The following is a 20,783-nucleotide window of genomic DNA, read 5'->3' as shown; positions in this document are numbered from 1 at the left end:
AAGAAGAAAGTTCACAAGGCTTTCAACTTTACATATCAGTATTGAAAAACATTCTACAAAAGGATGAGAAGTTTTACACTGAATTTTGACCATGTGGTTTAATATTTTATTAATCATAAGCATATGCATTTCAAGTGCTATCTGCCTAGAACAAGATGCTTCTTAGCACCAAAACTATGGCAGCAGTTCAATTGAAAGCATCCTTAAATCTTCCATAGATTTAAAGATGAAATTATATAACTTTTTCTAAAATTACTTACATGCACAGTATGTAAAATTTAAAACAATTTAATGCCTCACTTTCAGATTTAAAGGCGTCTTTATCAAGAACTGCAAAAGAGGTTAATTTGATTGTCCTATCGATGCAAAACTGAAGTGTTATAGCAAATAAGAAAAATATTGTAAATAATCTTTATTACAAAAAGAAGATAGAATTTATATAGCTAAAGTATTTTTCATAAACAGCTGAAGGACACTGAAAAAAAGATCTGTCTTTAATATGGGAGAAATTGCACTTGTGTCCCTAGTATTTAATGAATAATAAGAGGAAAGTTAAGCATTTCCAGCTATAAGATATGTAGCAGTCTATGTAAGATTTTATTAGAAAGACACACAAATAAAGGCCATTATTGGTTTTCGTGATTTCCCCATGCGTAATGTAAATATGAGCCAGTTTATCTTAATAAGTCCTCCATGAAATCATCGTTCCTCTTAAGCAGATACCCCTTGTAAACATCACCATATTCAATTAATTTAACCTACAATTTGAGTTGCATTTCTGTAACATATAAAACGACACACCAAAAAGGAGTTATCTGAATGAGACGAAAATCTGTAGATGGATTGAAAACGAAACTAGTATGATAGGAATTTAATTTTTTATTTAGGAAATACAGCTACAAAAGCAAAATAAATAATGCAATGGCCCACGTCTAGCCCTAATGCAAGCTCTAATCCGGTTAGGCACTGACTCGTAGAGTTGGCGGATGTGCTCCTGGAGGATTCCTTGGCATATACTTTCAAACCGGCAAGTTAGATCGGCGCCATCCAGGAAGTGTCAGACATGGCTCCTCAGAGCCCAAACGTGATCAGTTGGGGAGAGATCTGACGATCGCGCCGGCCAGGGAAGTATTGGAGACGCACGAAAACAATTAGTAGAAAGGCATGTTGTGTGCGTCCGAGCATTACCCTGTTTAAATGTAAGCTCAGAGATCCGTAAAGGGAAAGGCTAAAATCTTATTAAAGTGCTGCCGTGCTATAAGGGTGCCACACCAAACGAGGCCGGCTGTCAAATGAAATGGCACCCCACACCATAGCTCCTGGTTGTCTCGTTGACAGTATCCAGATCAGTATGCATTGCTGTTCTGAACGTCTCCAGACATGTCTTCGCTAGTCGTCAAAACTCACTTCGAAACAAGACTCATCGCTGAAAGCAATTATAGTCCACTCTGTTAGATCCCAGGTCGAATACCTCCGGAACTGCTGCAAACATGCTTAACGGTGTGCAATGACGATGGGTAGCCCGCGCAATGCCTTCTGTGACTTCAGCCCCCATTCCCAGAGTATCATTATCACTTGTCATTGCACTGATGTTCCGGCTACACGCCCTATTAAAGCATCAGAGGCTGAGGTTGTGAGCGTGTCCGGATGATCATTTTGTCCTTGCGTTCTGCCGTCGCTTTTGTTCGACCGTTACATTTTTGACGCTCTCTACGACCATGGTTCACCCATTCCTGTCAACATCATAGAATGGTCGCATCGCTCGGATCCAAATATCTAGCTATCCTGCGGCCACCCTCATTCCTTTATACTTAAAAGGTGACAACTGCTCATACTTTTGACGAACCCGTCTACGAGACGTTGTTACAGTCCACCTAGATCGACGGACCCATACTCGCATAGAAGTTAAGCATTATCAGTGGAATATCTTCCGTTTTATGTACCATCCGTCTATAGCTTAGTTGGCAGAGCAGTGGAGTGTAGAGGTGTTGACACAGCTATCCATTTCATCTGGATGCTCCACTGGAGCTCCATAGCTTGTCAATCATTCAACACTAAATGTTAATCATTTCCATATTTCGTAGTAAGGTACACAATTTCTACTTATTTGGATAACTTCTCAATGAGTCGATTTCTAGCTTATAGGCTGTATGTTTACCTGTATGTACGTACGATAGATTTCATTTTATTTGCAACAGTACTTATTTGTTAGCTGATAACATTACGTTACTGCCTATTAAAACTGCAACATCATGAAGGCGACATACAATAAATGTCAAATTTGCATGAACCCCAAGTACTGCATCCTGGATATAAGAACAATTAGCATTCCAGCCAGAGTCGTAGCTAGGGTTTTCAGCGCCCAGGGACAACTGAAGATTTCGCACCCCCTACTGCTTGCCAAGGATGGAAAACATTTAATTTTAAAATGTCGTAACATCAGTTTGGCACCCCTTGGATTCTGCGCCCGGGGACAGATGCTCTCCCTTGCCCCCTCTAGCTATGCCCCTGATTCCAGCGCATGCGCGCAAAGCATGTATGAGTGATACCATCTGGATTGCATATAAATGGGGGAAAAATTGAACAACGGGTTTTTCATTCAGAAATCGTATTCAAGCGTTAGTTGCTCAGATTAAGATTATATTACGCCCCCTATAAAAAGAAGAAACTCTTACTAGTACTCTTACTCGTTGGAATTCGGCCACGGCAATATCGTGGACTCTTTGGACTACGATTCATTCTTCTGTGACATTGCTGCCCGTGTTGGTCGGGATCCCATGACTGTAAGGCGAATATGAGATCAATGGGTCCATATTGAACGCCGTGCAAAATCTCAGCAGCCTTGGGGCATTAAAACCCGAGAGAACGTTGCAGGCAGTGAGATGACGTCTGCAGCACCACGGACAGTCAGCACGGTGACCACTGTTGCTGCTTCCAATGACGCTACAACAGAAAAAGGTGCACCTACAGTGGACGTCATCGACGACACTGGGCACAGGAGTGCACCATGTCGTGATTCAGACGAAACCCATTCTGCGTACAGCATGATACGAACGCATTCGTGTGCAGAGGCACAGAGGAGAATGACGTTGCCAACTTGCATTCGTGAAAATCACATGAGCTCAGCACCTGTCATGCTGGTATGAGGTGCCATTCCGCCTTCATCCTGGTTATGTCTTGTTCCCATAACCAGTAATGTGGGCAAACATTTGATGTGTTAATGCCCATGGCTGTGCCCTATCTTCAAGGCCTGTGTGATGCCATCTTTCAACAAGATGATACACGACCTTATGTTGCCTGTGCTGTCCTGAAGTTCCTTGAGACAGAATGTGTTCGAGTGTTGTCCTGATTACCCCATTCTCTATATCTCTCACTCATCTTATCATGGGTTGCCGGGAAATTGCCATGCCATCACTGGCCAGAAAATAGAATTGAAGCTGCATGGAATAAAGTACATGTGTTTGCCATTCGAGCTTAGTTCGTTTTGATGCTCAGTCGGATTACAAATGTTGCTGCTGCCAGAGGTGTAGCTTTATGTACTGAATTGCTCATGTTATTAAACTCCATACCACTTGTTAATTTAATCATATCTTCCTCTCATTTCATTAATAAATACGACGTGTGCAGCACCACGGACAGTGACCATCGTTGCTGCTTCCCATGAAGCTACAACAGGGAAAAGTGCACCTACAATGGACGTTATCGATGACACTGGGCACAGGAGTGCACCATATCAAGATTCAAACGAAACCTATTCTCTGTACAGCACGAGAACGAACGCACCCGTGTTGGAGGCATAGAGGAGAATGAACGTTGCCAGCTTGCATTCGTGAAAGTCATACGGGCTCAGCACCTGGCGTGTTGGCAAGAGGAGCCATTCCACCTTCATCCTGGTCACCTCTTGTTCCCATAACCGGTAATGTGGGCAAATGTCGTTACATTTGTGATGTCTTAATGCCCATGCCGTCTTCAAGGCCTGCTTGACGCCATCTTTCAACAAGATGATGCACGAACTTATGCTGCCCTGAAGTTCTTTGAGCCCTGGTGTTTCCGAGTGTTGCCCTGATCAGCACATTCTTCATGCCTCTCACTTATCGAGAACATCTTATCATGGGTTGCCGGGAGATTGCCATGCCATCACTCGCCAGAAAATAGAACTAAAGCTGCATGGAATGAAGTACCTGTATCAGCTTAGTTCAATTACATGTTCAACCGGATTACAGATGTTACTGGCTGCCAGATGTGTCAGCTTTGTGTACCGAATTACGCATGTTATGAACGCCAAACCATTTGTTAATTTAATCATATCTTCCTCTCATTATATTAATAAATACAATACGTACGATAAATATGATTCTGTTATTTGCTTTGCTTCCTTGTGTAGAAATTTTAATGAACAGCACCGTATTTGTTATCTTCTTATGAATCTGTACTATAATCTAATTTTTTGAACTGTCGATATTTGCATCTTTATATCAGAATCTATCTCATATTCAGGTTCAGTTCTGTTAAGTGTGCAGTGCGTGCTTGCAAAAAGGCCACCAGATCCCTAGTTCGATCTATAGTGTATTTTAAGGAATAAAATCCAAACACTTGGTTATGTATGAATTTGGTGTTTCTATGCTGTTGGTATGTATAGGGCTGCCCAGGCAGTATAATGGTTAATGACGCTGAATGCCGTAGTGAAGGGTCTGGGTTCGAATTCCGAAGAAGGCGTAGCTATTGGTAAACTTATAATATCTTCACATTATAAGCCACCATGTGCATGGATGTTTGTCAGCTTATAATGTGAAGCTATTATAAATTTACAATCATCCATGCTTTCTTCATGCGTGAAGCAAGCAAGCATTCAAAATACAAGGCCAGCCGAAATTCTCTCGAGAAGCTGATAGTAGAGGAATAAAAGTTGGGAGACCCTCGGAACACCCGCAGGGCCATCTTCCATTAAAAACTGAGATGCAGCTTACTAGTTAACAAGACTCAGCAATACACAATGTACTTTCGGGAATGGACGGGTGCTTACCAATTAACTTAACCTACAACTGCCTTTTCCAGTTGGGATGTTATGACTGAAACTTCTATGTGATAGAATATGTGAAAATATTAATTTCCTTAAAATTAAAGAGTGTTTTTAAACTTAATAGTCCTCAAATAATATTACAAATGATTATTAACGGAAACATAGTGAGATATACATAAATTTATTTACAACCTCTCCTGTATTCCCAAAAATTCTTATAAATGCTGTTAGTACAGGAAGTTTTCAAAGCTAAAACTTAAGAGCAACATAAATAAATGTACAATGGTGGGGAGAATCCAAAATGCTTTATATAGTTTTTATAGATTTATATAGTTTTTTTTTGTGGTCAGTACAAAATCTTAATTCAGAATGAATTAGTGTCGACATTGTTTGACTGATTGATAAATAGTGCTCTAAAATAATATTGGCTGGTTAGGTTTCGAATTACAAAACATCACCATCATTATGTAGACAGACATTACTAGAAATGTGTATGTAGGAAGTCACTTGACATGAATTAATAGAGGAATGACGCAGTCCAAAGAGGTTTATTATAAGCAGTTACTATGTTTAGTACAAAAACTGAAAATACCTAAATTAAAATGATGATTTAAGGGCAAAACAAATTTAAATTAGAATCTTGATTTACACAGTTTTTATCTATCAATCTCTAGATACACAAGAAACATTAAAAAATTAATATTCCATTTTCTGAGGTATTTTTTAAATGCGGAAAAAGACTTTAATATCTATAGTTCAGATTTCAGACACAAACAGTCTGCATAAAGAGATTTGAATTTATTAAGTTATGGAAAAGTATGCTAGTGTATATTCCTTGATGAAATAGTGCTGTTAAGGAGGGCTTTCTGACGGAAACTGTCTTGTACTCATGTTATGCAAGGGAGAATCTATGAAAACATGCATGCAGCCAATCTGTTCCCTGGGAATTGAACTATCAGTGCTCAGCTGTCTTACCTGCTGGGCTGTTAAGGAAAAAAGATGCCTTCGTGGATAACTTTCTATGAAGAATTTATTCACCATAATTTGGAGTTTGTCTAACTATCAATGTTCAGCAGTCTTACCCATCAGATTCCATGGTAGGCTGTATATATTACAGATACAGTTGTTAATCACATTTATGGATTTTACGCCATCTCAGTGTGTTCCCTATGTTCCATTCCTTTCCAATATTTATAATTTCAAACATGAAAGCAAGATTTCAATATGGAAGCAAAAAAAATTGTTTAATACACAGCACTAATGATAATATGAGAAAATAAAGCAAAGATTATACAAAATTCCAAAAAAAAAAATTCATATGGCAGTAAACTACGTAACACCACATTTCACAAGTGACAATGTATTGTTTTCAGAGATTGTTTAAAGAATCTACCTGGTAATAACAAAAATTTTTTAATTTGTGTGAAAACTGTCACTAAATTCAGTTTGGTAATGACACAAGATTTTCAATGTATTTTGATAATATTAAAGAACTTTGTTGTTCTGCATGTGATAGGATACACAATCAAAATGTTCATGTTATGTCTGAAGGCATGACACACACACACACATACATGCAATAGTTAAAAGAGGCAGAATAGTTTTAATTCTTAAAAAAAAAAAGTGATAATTCCTTATTAATACCATAGACTTGAGCCACAGTTATATGGCAAAACTGTTGTTAATAGATATATATTTACTAAATTAGGTTCGATTATTTATATTGTACAGCACATGAGGGTTATCTGCAGAAGGGGGGGGGGTACTTTTGTGGAGAACTTTCTTAAGGTGAGCTGGCTTGTATTACGTTAAACATGTCCAAAACTACAAAAACTCTTATGCAGCCAGGCCATTTACAAGGATTTGAAGCATCCATATTTAGAGATTTTGCCACTGGTGGATGTTTGTTAGACACAAACATCTACAGAATTCAGGTATGCTTGAGATTTCAGTCTCTATAGGGGTATAGTGATAATCAGGGTTAGGTCAGATTAATTTATTAAAGAAAAACACATGAGAATATCTGCTCACGGAGACATATATCTTCGTGGAGAACTTTCTAGAGGAAAATGGTTTGTATTTATGTTTCATATGGAAAGCCATCCAAACATTCATGCAGTCAGCCTGCTCATTGGGATTGGAACATGAGTCAAACTAACAATATTCAACTTTCTTATTCACGTGGTCGCTGGTGGGCTACTTAGAAAAACTACAAGAAGTAGGTATGAAATGTCAAAATTTGTATTTCAGCTTTTTATCAGAATTTGTATTTTTATCTCATACTCTTGCAGGGCAGTGATATTTTTGAATAAAGACTAATCAAAACTATATTAATGTCCCTTTTTCAATCGACCATTTTTGTTAAAATATTCTACTTACTTAAGCATTGTTTAAAATTTTAATTGATGACTATTTAATTATAGAGATATAAAATATAAAAAGAACTGCCATCTTATTCATCTAAACTTTTATATAATAAATTATGAAAAGCAAAATAACATGATTTCTTAAACAATTCAAACTTAATTTTTAAGATGGTTTTAATATATCAATACTAAAGAAAGATTCATTAGACAAAATTATTTCTTTCACAGTTGAAAAAAAAAGTTTTTTAATTTTATATTTTATTCATAGACTTCATTGTTGAATTAATAAACAATTTAATTGCATTAAACTGTTACATATCTGTAACTTGATAAAAGTTTAGCACAAATTCAGTATGTATTTTAAAGTACTTCACATTTTCTGTTTCTTTCAGATTAAAAAATTGAGTAAGTTTATATTTAATACAGTAGATAATAAACTAACCATAAAAACAAAACATTCAAAAAGGTGACATATTGTTTTCTTTAAACAACAACAAATTAAAATTGTTAAATAATAGAAGGTTATTTCACAAAATACTTTATATGTGAATGTACTGTACATTATTTACATGAATAATATCATTAACATGCATTAGTGACATCTGCCACATTCAAAACATCAGATGGCCTCCAATATTTTAAATCGAGTCCTTTATAACGGTATCAAGATCATTATACTTAGAAAATAGAGCTGGTTAATTTTAACACCGTTAAATGCTACAATGTATTACATGTTACAAATATAGATTACTGATTTCAAGAGAAGCTAAAATTTACTGTATTACCATGATTGTTATTAGTGATACTTTGATCCAGTATTTATGGTGTCACATACACTGAATGTGTACTGATAATTAAACAAGTTAATAATCATTACTGAATATCCAGTAATATAATTTCATCACTGTATATAACAGGTAACAACTGCTAATGCCTAATTGAAACTTTCTAAATATTTTAAGAAATTGATCTCCATTAGCTAAAATATGTTTCAAAATATACTTCACTTGATAAAACATTCACTTCCCAGTGGCGAAAAAATTAACATACATACATATTAATGATCCGTAGAAAAAACCCTTTAGCCAGGTATATATTTCATAGCAGCCATCCCTTGAATGCTTTTGTGAGGTAAACATTCAACTTGATTTGAAAAATATGTTACTTTTAAAAAAAATTTTCTTTTCTCGGGTTTTCATCCGCAGAGAACCCGTTGGCGCTTCGGGAGCGAACCCGTTGGCGCAGTTCCATTTTTACTCGCCAAGCTCGCGTTTCATCGACGCTTGAGGCGAGCCGTAAACGTGATACTTTGTAAACGTGATTTTTAGTGCATGTAAATTCTAGTTAGCAGACTAAACAATATATTAAGCATATGGTAGTAAAAATTCACAGATAATAAGCATGTAGATGTAAAACTAACAGGTTAAACGTGATATAAGGAAATAAATTGGTATTAAATTTAAACAGAAATTAATTATTAAATTATTAACTTTTGTTATGAATTTTGCTGATTATGATACTTCTCATTTTAACCTATGCCATTTGACATAAAATCAACCTGCTACTTACTAAACCGCTAGCCTGACCAAGTATGTGACATTATGAGACATAAAAAAAAAGTTACATAAAGTTAGTAAAATGTAAATGTCACTTCTTTCAAATATGCCCAACTATTATAAGTGTAAAATATTTAATGCTACTTGATCAATTACTTAAAGTTTATTTCATTTTCAGACTTATTAATAATTATGTTAATTCATGTTTAGTAATAATACATACTACTTATGGATCTATTTTATTTTTAGGATGGTATTACAAATGTGAAATGCAGGCATCGCTAATATTTTTAATTGAATTTATTCAGTTCGCGTTTACTCATAGGTCCTGAATTTTTTTTCATTAATGGTCCTTAATTTCTGTGTGCAGAAATGTGTATGAACTCTGATTAACAGTTTTCAGTATTTTTTTTTTTTTTTTTTTAAGTTACTTGCATGCAGGTTAAAGCAATTTACATTGAAACAAATACCCATCCTTTTCATAATTTATTTCACAATACTAATAACCGTCAACAGTAATCAAATTTTCTTCAGTAGCATTGTTAATAAAACTTGAACATTACACATTTCATTACTTTTCAAGAGTCATTTGAACTATATTCCTTACACCAGCAGTGGTTTGTTAATTTTGATGACCATGGGAATACATCAAACTATTCTGTCACAGATAATCAGTAATAAATAGTATTTATTATTAAAATTTAATAATCTATTTATGTCACACCTGCCATCCTCTGAAAGGTTATTGTAAGAAAAGCATGAACAATATATTGTTACAATTTTACGCCATAAAAATTGATTTATTATCATAGTTTTAGGTGACAATAAACAATAATAAAAATAAAAGCATTACTTAATTATTTAAAACGCACATTTTTGCGGAGTACGAAAACGAATTATTTGAGCGTTTCGAACCTCATGGTTCTGCGTGCGTACAGCTGTTAATAATTAAGAACACAACGTGAACAGCCGTGTTACAAATTAGCATTCACCCCTCCCGCTTTATTTTCTTCCTTTCATCCCGAACCGAGAACCGGGATCTACGAAAATATTTCTATCTATTCGTTGTTAAAAAATTAAGAAAAAAAAGTAATAAATAAAAGAAGAATAATAGAAATCTGCAAATGCGAAGAACCACAGTGATAACGAAACAAAATGGACGCAAGATGAATGGTTGCAACAAGCGAATAGGTTGAATCCGCTGGGTTACCAGATTTTAACTATTATCGCCAAATTTGGCAATGTTTACATTCACCGGGTTCTCTCCGGAAGTGCTTCCCTTTTCTCTCCTATCTTGATATATCTTCTTTCTACAACAGGGATTTTCAACCAAGGGGGCTTCAGGGGGAAGAACATGGTCAGCCTTTTATTTATATGTTAAGTATTTAGTTTTAGTTCATGAATATCAAAATCTACTTTTGTTCAAGTTTTGACACTTATCAACATTTTCTACACTTTTGTTGTTTAATTTATAAAACAAGTTGAAACGTAGTCTGAATCGAAATAAATGTATATGCATTCTTCAAGAGATGGAGAGGGGGAAAGGATTTTCTAGCAATGGCAAAAGAGATGCATGGGGCAGAATAGGTTGTTTTTTTATTTTTAATACATCTATGTTATAGTATTTATTATAATTAAAGCCATGCCTTTCAGAAACTTTTATAATTGATGAATCAAAGAAATATCCCTTTAATCTTCATTCAAAAACACATTACCATCATAAATATTCATCTAAAATGTGTACGTAGGAAGTATTTTTGTGGTGGTTTTTTTTTTTTTTTTTTTTTTTTTTTTTTTTTTTTTTTTGTGAAAGGGAAGGCCATAAAGTACTGTACTTCCTTTGTATTCTCAGATTAGTTATGCTACTGTAACATTTATGTTCTCAAAACCTGTGCACTGTATTATCATTTTCCAGGTTACAACTTTAGTTTGACTAAAAAGAAAAATTAATTCACAAATGTTTTATTGCACAGAACTTATAAGTTCACAAAATGTTGAGTAGATACTAAAAATTAAGAAGAGCTGAAAACAGTAAAAATCATACTATGCAACCAACTCCAGAAACCACCTGTTGGTGTTAATGATCTTTTGCACATGTTGGTTCATAAAGACTGGACAAGTTTCACAAAGATTTAAGAATATTTGCATAGGCAGTTATATTTCTGTAGTATTAGCTAATTCTGTTTCAAAGTCATCAGACATCATGTCAGTAAGAACTGCATGTTATAATTCAGAAATATTCAAGAAACACAATTAGGTGTTTATCATGCTTCAAAATTAGCAAAGATTTTCAATAAAAAAGAAATATTTTAAGTAAATTGCCAAGGGTTTCTTATTTCAACAATAATGCTTGCTTACACAAATAAAGAAACAGCGGTACTGTTCTGTTATCGGGATCGAGTTCAGTAATGTATGTATGCATTTATGTATGCATGTATGTATTCATTGTATGCATAAGTACAAATATATGTGTGCATACAAATACACTTATAAGCACATACATACCAAGACACATTCATACATTTCTGAATCCAGTCCCTTGATAACAGAACAGTACCAAAATAACTGTTACTGCTTTTGCTCAGTATCCGAGGAAGCATATTCCTTGGATGTACGAATTGTAAACTTTTCTATAATTTACTTTTTATGCTAATAAATAAAGCTTTTCCTTCAGATTTTCAATTTTTCTTTTACGGTTATAATTCAAAACACATTTTAATAGCAGTAAACTGAAAATAAAAGAAGCAACGTACTGCTGTTTACAATAATCTAAAAATAAGGCAATAATTTGAAAATACAGAACTATGGATTTTTACTTGACTCTTAATCTATACAATCTCATGGTAATGGTAAAAAGCATGGGAAAAAAAAGGGAGGAATGAGACTGTAAGCTGTCAAACTATTGGGGGTTATAGAAAAGTATAGTTAGTTTTTTGCTATTGCGTGGGCCTTCAGCCCACTTCAGGATCAAACAAGCGCCTAGACATTGGGTTCTCATCTATCCCAGAGCTCTCCACTCTCGGTTGCTCGCCAGACGTCACTTCCGTTTGAGAAGATGTAAATAAGTTGGGAGGGGGGGGGTTGAACCAAAGCTAACGTGGTTGTCGTCTTTCTCACAGCAGTATTATTCCATGCAGCTCTTAAATATCGTGTGCCCTCAAAATATACATTTTTCAATGGTTAATGAAGCAGTGTTTTTTACTTCTGTTGTTATAATGTTACCTATAATATTAAGCAGATAAGTTTTTATGAGTAACATTATAATGAAATAATATATTTCGAATGATATTTTTTTTTTAAATATTTACCTTTCGGAAGATGTTAGATGTTACATCCAATAAATGATTTCAGTTAAATAAAGATTATTATCATTTTATTGGCTCTGTGAGATGACTGAGAAGTTTTATGCACTCCCAAAGTCACCAAAATTAACAAACTGGTGTGGTGTAATCTAAATTCAAATGACTTCAAACTGCATAAAAATAACAAAATGTATAATTTTTCTGTTTTATTTATAATGATGTTCTAAGGAATTTAAATGCTATTTAAAATCTGTGGTATTGTTAAGTATGTTATGAATAAGGACAGGCAGTTGTGTCAAACTAAAATGCTGAAAGCGGTAGGAAAATAGATAAAGAAAAATGTCTTTAAAATATAGTTTGGGAAAAATGAATATGTTAACTGTGTTAAGTTGTGAATTCATTAACGCACTTCATGTACTATAACTAGCACTGATAAAGATAAAGTTTTCTTAATATCGATAAACAAAGTACATAAAAACATATTCCTACATATCATTAAAATATTAGTATTTTTCATGAATTCCAGAGAAAATATGCTAATGAATAATAAATACCATGGTCAAGAATTACCTAAACAAACAGAAAAAAAAAAAAAAAAAAAAAAAAAAGATTCTCTACCTTGATACATAAGAAAGGAATATCACCATGTAACACATTGTTCACTTGTGTCAATATCACAGGCATTTTCTTCAGATTCTCCATTGACAAGTTGTATCTGTTAAAATGCCCCTGAGGCAGGAAAACAATCATCTGCTGATGGGACAGGTGCATATTTAAAACATAGAGATTCACAGGATTTGTAACGATATCAAACATGTTTTCACAATGCTTGAACCTACACCTTTTTCAACGTAAATATTGAGACACATTTTTCATCACATCAAATTCATACAAAGAGGCTACTAAATTTAGATTCTGTTTCTCCAGGGAAGCTTGTATTTGAGAGAAATATGAAGCTATAAATGTGAGACTCTTATTTAGAGATGCCTTTTTAAATAACACCTAAGCATTTTAATTGAAGAACATAAAAAATATTGACAGCATCTGAGGTTTTGACAAAATACTAGTCATTAGGGCCAGCTTTACTGTATTTTCTGCCCACGAAAGCATACAGAAAGTAAAAATCTGTTAATCATCCTTCACTGAAACCAGAAATAACTGAATAATGATAGAACATTTCACAAATAAATCTATAAAAAAACTTCAGTATTTGGCATTCTGTGCAATCACCCTACCTCCACCTCTTAAAAATGCTACTACTCGCCAAAATAGCAAGCTCACGCTACCATATTCCTCACTTTTTCAAAACTGGATTTAAAGATAACAATATATCAACTGCAATCTCTCTAAAGACTTTTGCTCTAGCAGGTAATTCTAAAAACATCCTTTTTACATTAGAAATAAGTTTGCAATTGTCTGTGAACAATTCATGAAACTTTTCGGCAAGGTGTACAGGGTGTGCATTTTAGATACAGTATTTTGAGAAACGACCCTGTAAATGCCTCACCTTTTTTATACATCTTATCATTCAGGAAAAGAATGGCATAGTCATGTTTACTTCTATTAAGACAAAATAAATTCTATTGGTGAAACTTGAGATATACCGAAACTGTTAGTCTTTCTACATCTGCTATCAGGAGGAATATATCTGTTATTTTAGGATGTAAGGTTTTAGTTGCAATGTTACATATGAATTTTACCACAGCATTCATTCATGAAAATGAATTGCTGTCCAAAATCACACTTTGGATATCCTAAACTGCACCAATGTAAGCAGTATGTCAATATGTTCTTCTTAAAATAGATTTATTGGGAATTTATCACTTTCAAAATATCTTTTTGCAGATGGACTTTTAACTTTCCAAAATGTCATTCAATTCAAATCATTCATGAACTACTTATGACATGACATGCAGCTGTAAACACTAGTAAATGTTTTGTTGTTTCATTGGCATTACACTTCCTCTTAATTCTATGTATGTGCTATGCTACAAAATAAAATTTTTGAGCACTAAGTGGTTTTTCTGGTGCTTATGTATCAATAAAAGTGTCCATTCCAAATTCTTTTGAAAAATTGTTCATTTTCCCTATCATTGACAAAGAAACAAATGAAACTGAGAGAAGAAATTTTGACAGAACCTAGTCATCACTCTGGCATTCATGCTGCTAAGTTCGTCAACAATAACCTTCCTGAAAAGGAGCATTTCATCCATTTATTTTTTTAGGTAATTTCTAATTATCACACCCCACCACCACCAAAAATTATAAATTTGTTGCCAACTTTGGAGAGAGATGTTTATTTGAGTACTTTTGTGTCTATTTTAATAATGCATCCAGTGCCACCTATTTCTTTTTTTCTACAATACACACATACTCCTTTTTTTTTTTTTTTGTGTGTGTGTGTGTGTGTGCTACTGTTTGATTTCTTGGACACAGCATTGAAATCAAAATTTTAAAATAAGAAGGTAAAAAAAAAAAGAGGTCCATAAAGCCTTTAACCCTTTGATGGGCAGCGGGACGGCTTTTTTTTATCAGTTTTTATCTCCAAGATGACAGCTGCAAAATTCTGTTTAAAATACATACAATAATACCTTTCAGTTTCCTAAATATATAACAGATGGTGGCACTAGTAATTCATAGAAATGATGTAGGAAAAAATTCTTTGCAGGTCTAATTTTGAAGCATTTTTTGCTTTAATTTCTTATGCAATTTAAATCATTTGGACAACTTTTGGTATTAGAGTGAATATTATTTTTCTTGCAGATAAAAAGTATTATTTGAATTCATATATATATATATTAATTAAAAATGGTTGAAATGAAAAGGTGGGACAAATTTGTCCCATCACGCATGTAGGAAATACTGCTACTAGGGAACAGGACTATCGAAAATGTTTTCCGAACATTTGTTCCATTGTGATTTTGTACTTTCGGTTTAATATTCTGATTTTTTTGGTAGGTTTATGGTTATTTCTAAGGTATCACAAAGTATAATAATCATATGAGATATGTTAATTAATTTGACCACTTAGAAATGTCTATATCAGACTGAGAGAAAAAGTGTCAAATGGTGGCACAGAATTTTTTTTTTTTTCATTTCCTTGATGTTTGTGTAGTTAATTCATTCATATTGTGTAAACAGTTACCCGCAGAGTGAGAACATTTAAAATCTCTAAAATTGTTTAAAATGTATATAGCTGGAAATTTACTGAATATGAGTTAAATAAAATATAAGAAAAAAAGAGAAAAAAATACCAGAGTCCTGTACATGTAAAGTAATAGTAAAATTAATATAAGTTAATTTTACTAAGACATAGGTCATCAAATGAATTTTCAATATAATGTAATTTTTAAACAATGAAAATTTTAAGAAGAATGTTGCCCCTGAATATTTGTCTTGTTATTTATCATAACTGTGAGAGGAAAATTTTGTACAGATGTCCGAATTAAATTTTTCATTATTTTTCTTCTTTTTGTTTGTTTAAAGGTTCTTTGCTGTACAATTTTTTTATTAGCTAGTATGTTTACAGTTGGAGGTTCAAAGTGTGGTATACTCGTATTTATTGCAGATTTATAAATTTTCTCCATTTTAGTTACTTCATTAGGTGTTGTTATTGAGTTTAGTAAGCTTGTAAATTTATTCAGCAGTGCTATTTTTCTTTCTGCTAATGTCAAAGTTTGTGATGTACTTTGCATTAATTCATTTACTATTACTATATCATTTGTGTCGTCTATTATCAATGAAGGATCATTACAGAAATCATGAACTGTATCTGCTGGACTGTTTTTCTGCATCTGGCATAAATAATGAATATGCTTACACATATTCCACTTAATTGAAGTATCTATACATGTGCACATATATGTGTGTATGCATACATTACATTCAGTACACTTCCATTCACAGTTACCCTCACTGATCACTTTTTGTATGGTATACAAATCTAAATTGTTTTCTGATGAAATAATCCAGCCACTTTCATTTTGTATAATTTGTGATAAGCTGGTTTTATATCTGTTTCTCAAGTCTCTTATTTTACTTGTCAATTTTTCTTTATTTGATGTAATGATTCTATCAAACATTTTATCCCTAATAAATTTCATAATTGCATGCACAGCCTTATCAAATATTTTAACATTTTTTCCATGTAAATAAATATATGTACTTTAATGTTCGATGCATTCTTTCAATATGTATATTTGTATTTAGTCCACAATGAACTCTGTGACAATAAGCCCAAGTAGTTGCATCTTTTAAATAATGTGTCAAAAAATAATTAGCAAAATCAAGTGTATCGGGATCAGTTTTCAAGTAATTTAACACAGCTTCTGCTGCAGTATTAAAACTCTGTATACACATTCTTGTAAAGAAGTGCGGAGAACTTGATATTCTTGGGCTTCTTTTTCTCTACCACTGATTTTTTTAAAATTCTTTCGCCATGCACGGTCAACATGCCATGCACAAAAGAGGCGTTTTTCACGTGTGCCCATATCTGAAACCTATACATTAAAAAAAGAATCAGCCATATCTGACATGAAAACTTTTGGTTGTAATGTGCCAATGCTTTGCTTGATTATTGAGAAGAATATAGACAAAACTAGTTGGTCACTTCGATTCGAAATTAAAAATGCACAAGGAAATCCTTCTCTTAAATTGTTGACAGTTATTAAAACTATAAGCTCAAAGCCATATGCATTCATGCCATGAGTGCCATCTATACATACAGTTAGTCAATAAAGTCTGCGTACATCAAGAAAAGTAATATCAAATCCAAATTTATGGTGCGAAAAGGGTAGTTTCTTAAAGTTTTTTTTTTTTTTTTAATATTTAGTTTCAATAAGGGTCTTTGAAATTATTTAACTGTAATATTTTCATATCTAATAATTTATTAATTTTCATATCTAATAATTTTAAAAGATAAGTGGTCAGAAATCAAAGCAAATAAAGTTTGCGTACAACACGAAGGAGGCGGGGTATTTCTTATCTAACTTTTAAACTTCAAACTTGAGAATGCAAAGAAGGTTACACTTTCAAGGTCATTGACTTCCGAAGCAAATTTCACGTTGATTGGAAGTTGTTATTTCTATTTTCTTTGACGAAAATGACAACCAATAAAGAAATTCCTTTAGTTACGAGACAACTAATTATCAAATTGAGAGATGAAGATAAAACTCTTCGTTATATTGGTAAAACCATTGGAAAACCATTTTCTAGTGGGCAAAGAGTTATTCAAAACTATCTTGACACTGATAGTCTTGCTGTAAAACCAAGATGTGGGAGACCGAAGAAGCTAACGCAGAGGGAAAAAAAATTCTTTTACGAATTAAACAAAATCCTAAACTTTCTGCTGCAAGCATTGCAAAAGACATTTTTTTAACTAGCAACAAGGAAATTTCTCCTGAAACTGTACGAAAAGTGCTGCCAAAGGCCGATTATCATGGACGCAGACCTAGGTCTAAGCCATACATTTCCAAGACAAATAGAAAGAAAAGAATTGCTTTTGCCAAAACATATTTAAACTCTTCGCAGGACTTCTAGAACAATGTAATTTGGTCAGATGAAAGTAAATTTACAATATTTAAAGTTAATGGCCACCCTATTGTATGGAGAAAACCAGGAACAGAACTGAATCTGAGAAATTTAAATCCAACTGTCAAACATGGAGCTGGCGGTGTAATGGTATGGGGGTGTATGTCGTCGAAAGGAGATGGAAATTTTCACATTATTGATAAAGTCATGGATAAGTATGTTTATCTGGATATTCTGAAGAAAAATCTGCGAGACAGTGCCCGAGATTTAAACCTTTCTAATACCTTTATTTTCCAACAAGACAACGACCCGAAACATAGAGCTAAAATTGTGAAGGAATATCTCCTCTATCACACTCCAAGACAATTGCATACTCCTCCACAGTCACCAGACCTCAATCCAATCGAACATTTGTGGGCAAAATTGGAGAAACGAATTCAAAAACACAATATTACATTGCGAAATGAGCTAATTAGTAAATTGCAGAAAGAATGGACGAAATTTATGTCGGATGACACTTAAAAACTAGTTCAGTCAATGCCCAGACGTCTGCAGGCTGTTTTGAAGAATAAAGGATATCCTACAAAGTATTGAAGTAATGTAAAAAACTTATATTTTACTTTTTTTTTTTTTTTTGAAAGTGTACGCAGACTTATTGGATGGAATTTCTGAGTTTTTTGAAAAAATTTAAAAAGTATTACACTGATATTATTTACTTTTTATTTAAGCTTACAATTTTAGCTAATAGAAGAAAAATATGCAATGATTAAAAAACATTTTTCTATGCTTTAAGTGCTTTTTTTAATTTAAAATTTAGTCTGTACACAGACTTTTGTAGCTAACTGTATGCAGTCTGAACTAAATTTTTTTTAGCATTTCACTTTGTGATTATTGTCATCGTATTTGTCATTATGATGAGAATAAAATCTTAATCGTTAAGGAATGTATGTGTTGGGGATATTACACCTTGTGCCTTATAATATAACACGCATGAAATCTGTGAACTAAGCATTTCATTCACCCACATGTCAACCCTCACATAGTCATTACTATGCTTTAGCCGACCAGCGGTCGAGCAGTAAAGTCGCTGAACACTGGTAGTTCGGTCCGAGGTTCGAATCCCGCGAATGAGCTGGCTGCATGGGCATTTTCGTGGTTTTCCCCATGTGTAATGTGTATACGAGCCAGTTCCCTTAGAAAGTCCTCCACAAAGGCATCCCTTCCCTTAGGCAGATAGCCCTCGTGTGCTTTGCCATAATTAAATACACCAACACCATTACTATGCTTTACTGCACTGGAAGCTAACTCAAAACTTCGTTCAATGTTTTGCAGATGTTTTTTCGTTATTAGATGCAATCGTTCTAGGCCAGAATCAGATATGGAATCGTGAATTTCATACAAAATTGCATCAAATGGTACTTTAGCAGCTATTTTTGATGCAATAAAGGTTCTATCCTTACTTGAAAGGAAAAGATGACCCATATCATTTTCATGGCCTACATGTGTTTTCTGGAAATATGCACAGTATTCCTCTCGTTTTGATTTGACCAATTTTATTTTCGAAGGACAATAAGCATTAATTTTTTTACTGCCCAGTAGCTTTATGTGTTGCTTTCCAGAACTCTGTGAATGAAAATGCCCTGAACGGTGACATGTAAAATATGTAACTGTACCAGTGGCATTTGGTTTTCAGATACATGTATTATAAATTTCGACTTTATTTTCTAAATCATCTTTCCATTCAAGAAAACGTTCATAGGATTCAAATTTTAATTCTGATGTTTCAAGTTTTACATCATGAACTTGTAAAAAGTGTTCATTTATCAACTCATTTTCAAAATCCCCTTTACACAAAGGACATTTATACTGTCTCTTAGTTGAAATGTGATCACCATTACAACTAGAGTCACATATTTTGAGTTTGGATGTTTCACATACTTTTAAATTTAGAGACTGCAATATGTGTTCATCCGTTGGATGGCATTTTACTACATGCCTTTTCAAATTAAATTTGGAAAAAATGAATTTCCCACGTCCGCATGGAAACTTGTTTCATGTAATCATATCCGTAGAAATATCCGAATTAGTTTGATTTTTTTCATCAGATTGAACAATTGGCTCTGAAAAGGGCCCTTTATTAAAGTGATCATTTGGTCCTGAAAAGGACCGTTTTGTTTTAAAATGATCAGAGATGTTTGATCAAATTAGCTTGTAAACACTCGACTACGAAAATTGCAATACGAGGATGTTCACTAGCTATTCTATCATTTGAGATCCCTCCCCACAACCGGAAATGACATACTACGAGCGAAGAGAGTGTAGAACTCTGGGATAGATGAGAACCCAATATCTAGGCGCTTGTCAGGATCAATACAGGGATCAAACCTTACTACTGCATCACATAACAACTAATTTGTTGGAAATTTGGATTATTAGATATGTTTTGTATTTCCAAATGCAAATCACAGTACAGATATTTATAGGGCATTCTGTACGATTTGAGGTACATTATGAATGCAGGTGCGCCAAGGATAAAAAACATTGGTAAAAGCGCAGAATAGGCTGCATCAACAAAGTTCAGTAGGAGGAGCTGTGTGACGTCCATAAATGGGTGGGACTAAGCTTATGACGTCACAATGTAGTCTCGCATTTACACTACGTGTACTTTCTACTATTTTCTCTTAAAAATAACAATAATAAATTGTTTATTATTGTAAGTTAATATCAAATTCTTTACTTTTAATTTACATTTATAACATTTAAGCATAGGCGTTACTGATAATAAGTATAATAAATTGTTTATATTTAAAATTACCATGATACAGTGAGCGAATTCTACCAATTATTAAAACGATAAACAGGGTTGCCACTCAAACAGGAGAATGAAATTCCCTGACTTTTCCAGGTGTGTTTCAAGAAAATTCCAGTCTATCCGCGTAATGTACGTTGGCTGTGCTAAGAGGTAAATTAATTATGGTATTACTTGTATTGTGTAGCAAATTCACTTAAT

At 33.7% G+C, this 20,783-nt stretch overlaps 1 protein-coding gene across 1 annotated transcript in view; it reads right to left on the bottom strand.

Annotated features, from left to right (window-relative positions):
- The window catches only part of LOC118196276 (protein CEBPZOS-like), a 92,652-nt gene extending 84,072 nt beyond the window's left edge, over positions 1-8,580 (bottom strand). The window contains exon 1 of the mRNA XM_085811504.1: positions 8,441-8,580. The gene's annotated coding sequence lies outside the window, so the exon portion shown is untranslated. The remainder of the gene's footprint in view (positions 1-8,440) is intronic.
- Between the last annotated feature and the right edge of the window lie 12,203 nt (positions 8,581-20,783).

The sequence above is a fragment of the Stegodyphus dumicola genome, chromosome 2 (genome assembly GCF_044657685.1).
Source record: "Stegodyphus dumicola isolate Sdum_Otavi_A_Nest chromosome 2, ASM4465768v1".
Classification (NCBI taxonomy): Eukaryota; Metazoa; Arthropoda; class Arachnida; order Araneae; family Eresidae; genus Stegodyphus; species Stegodyphus dumicola.
This window is presented reverse-complemented; position numbering and strand designations above follow the sequence as displayed.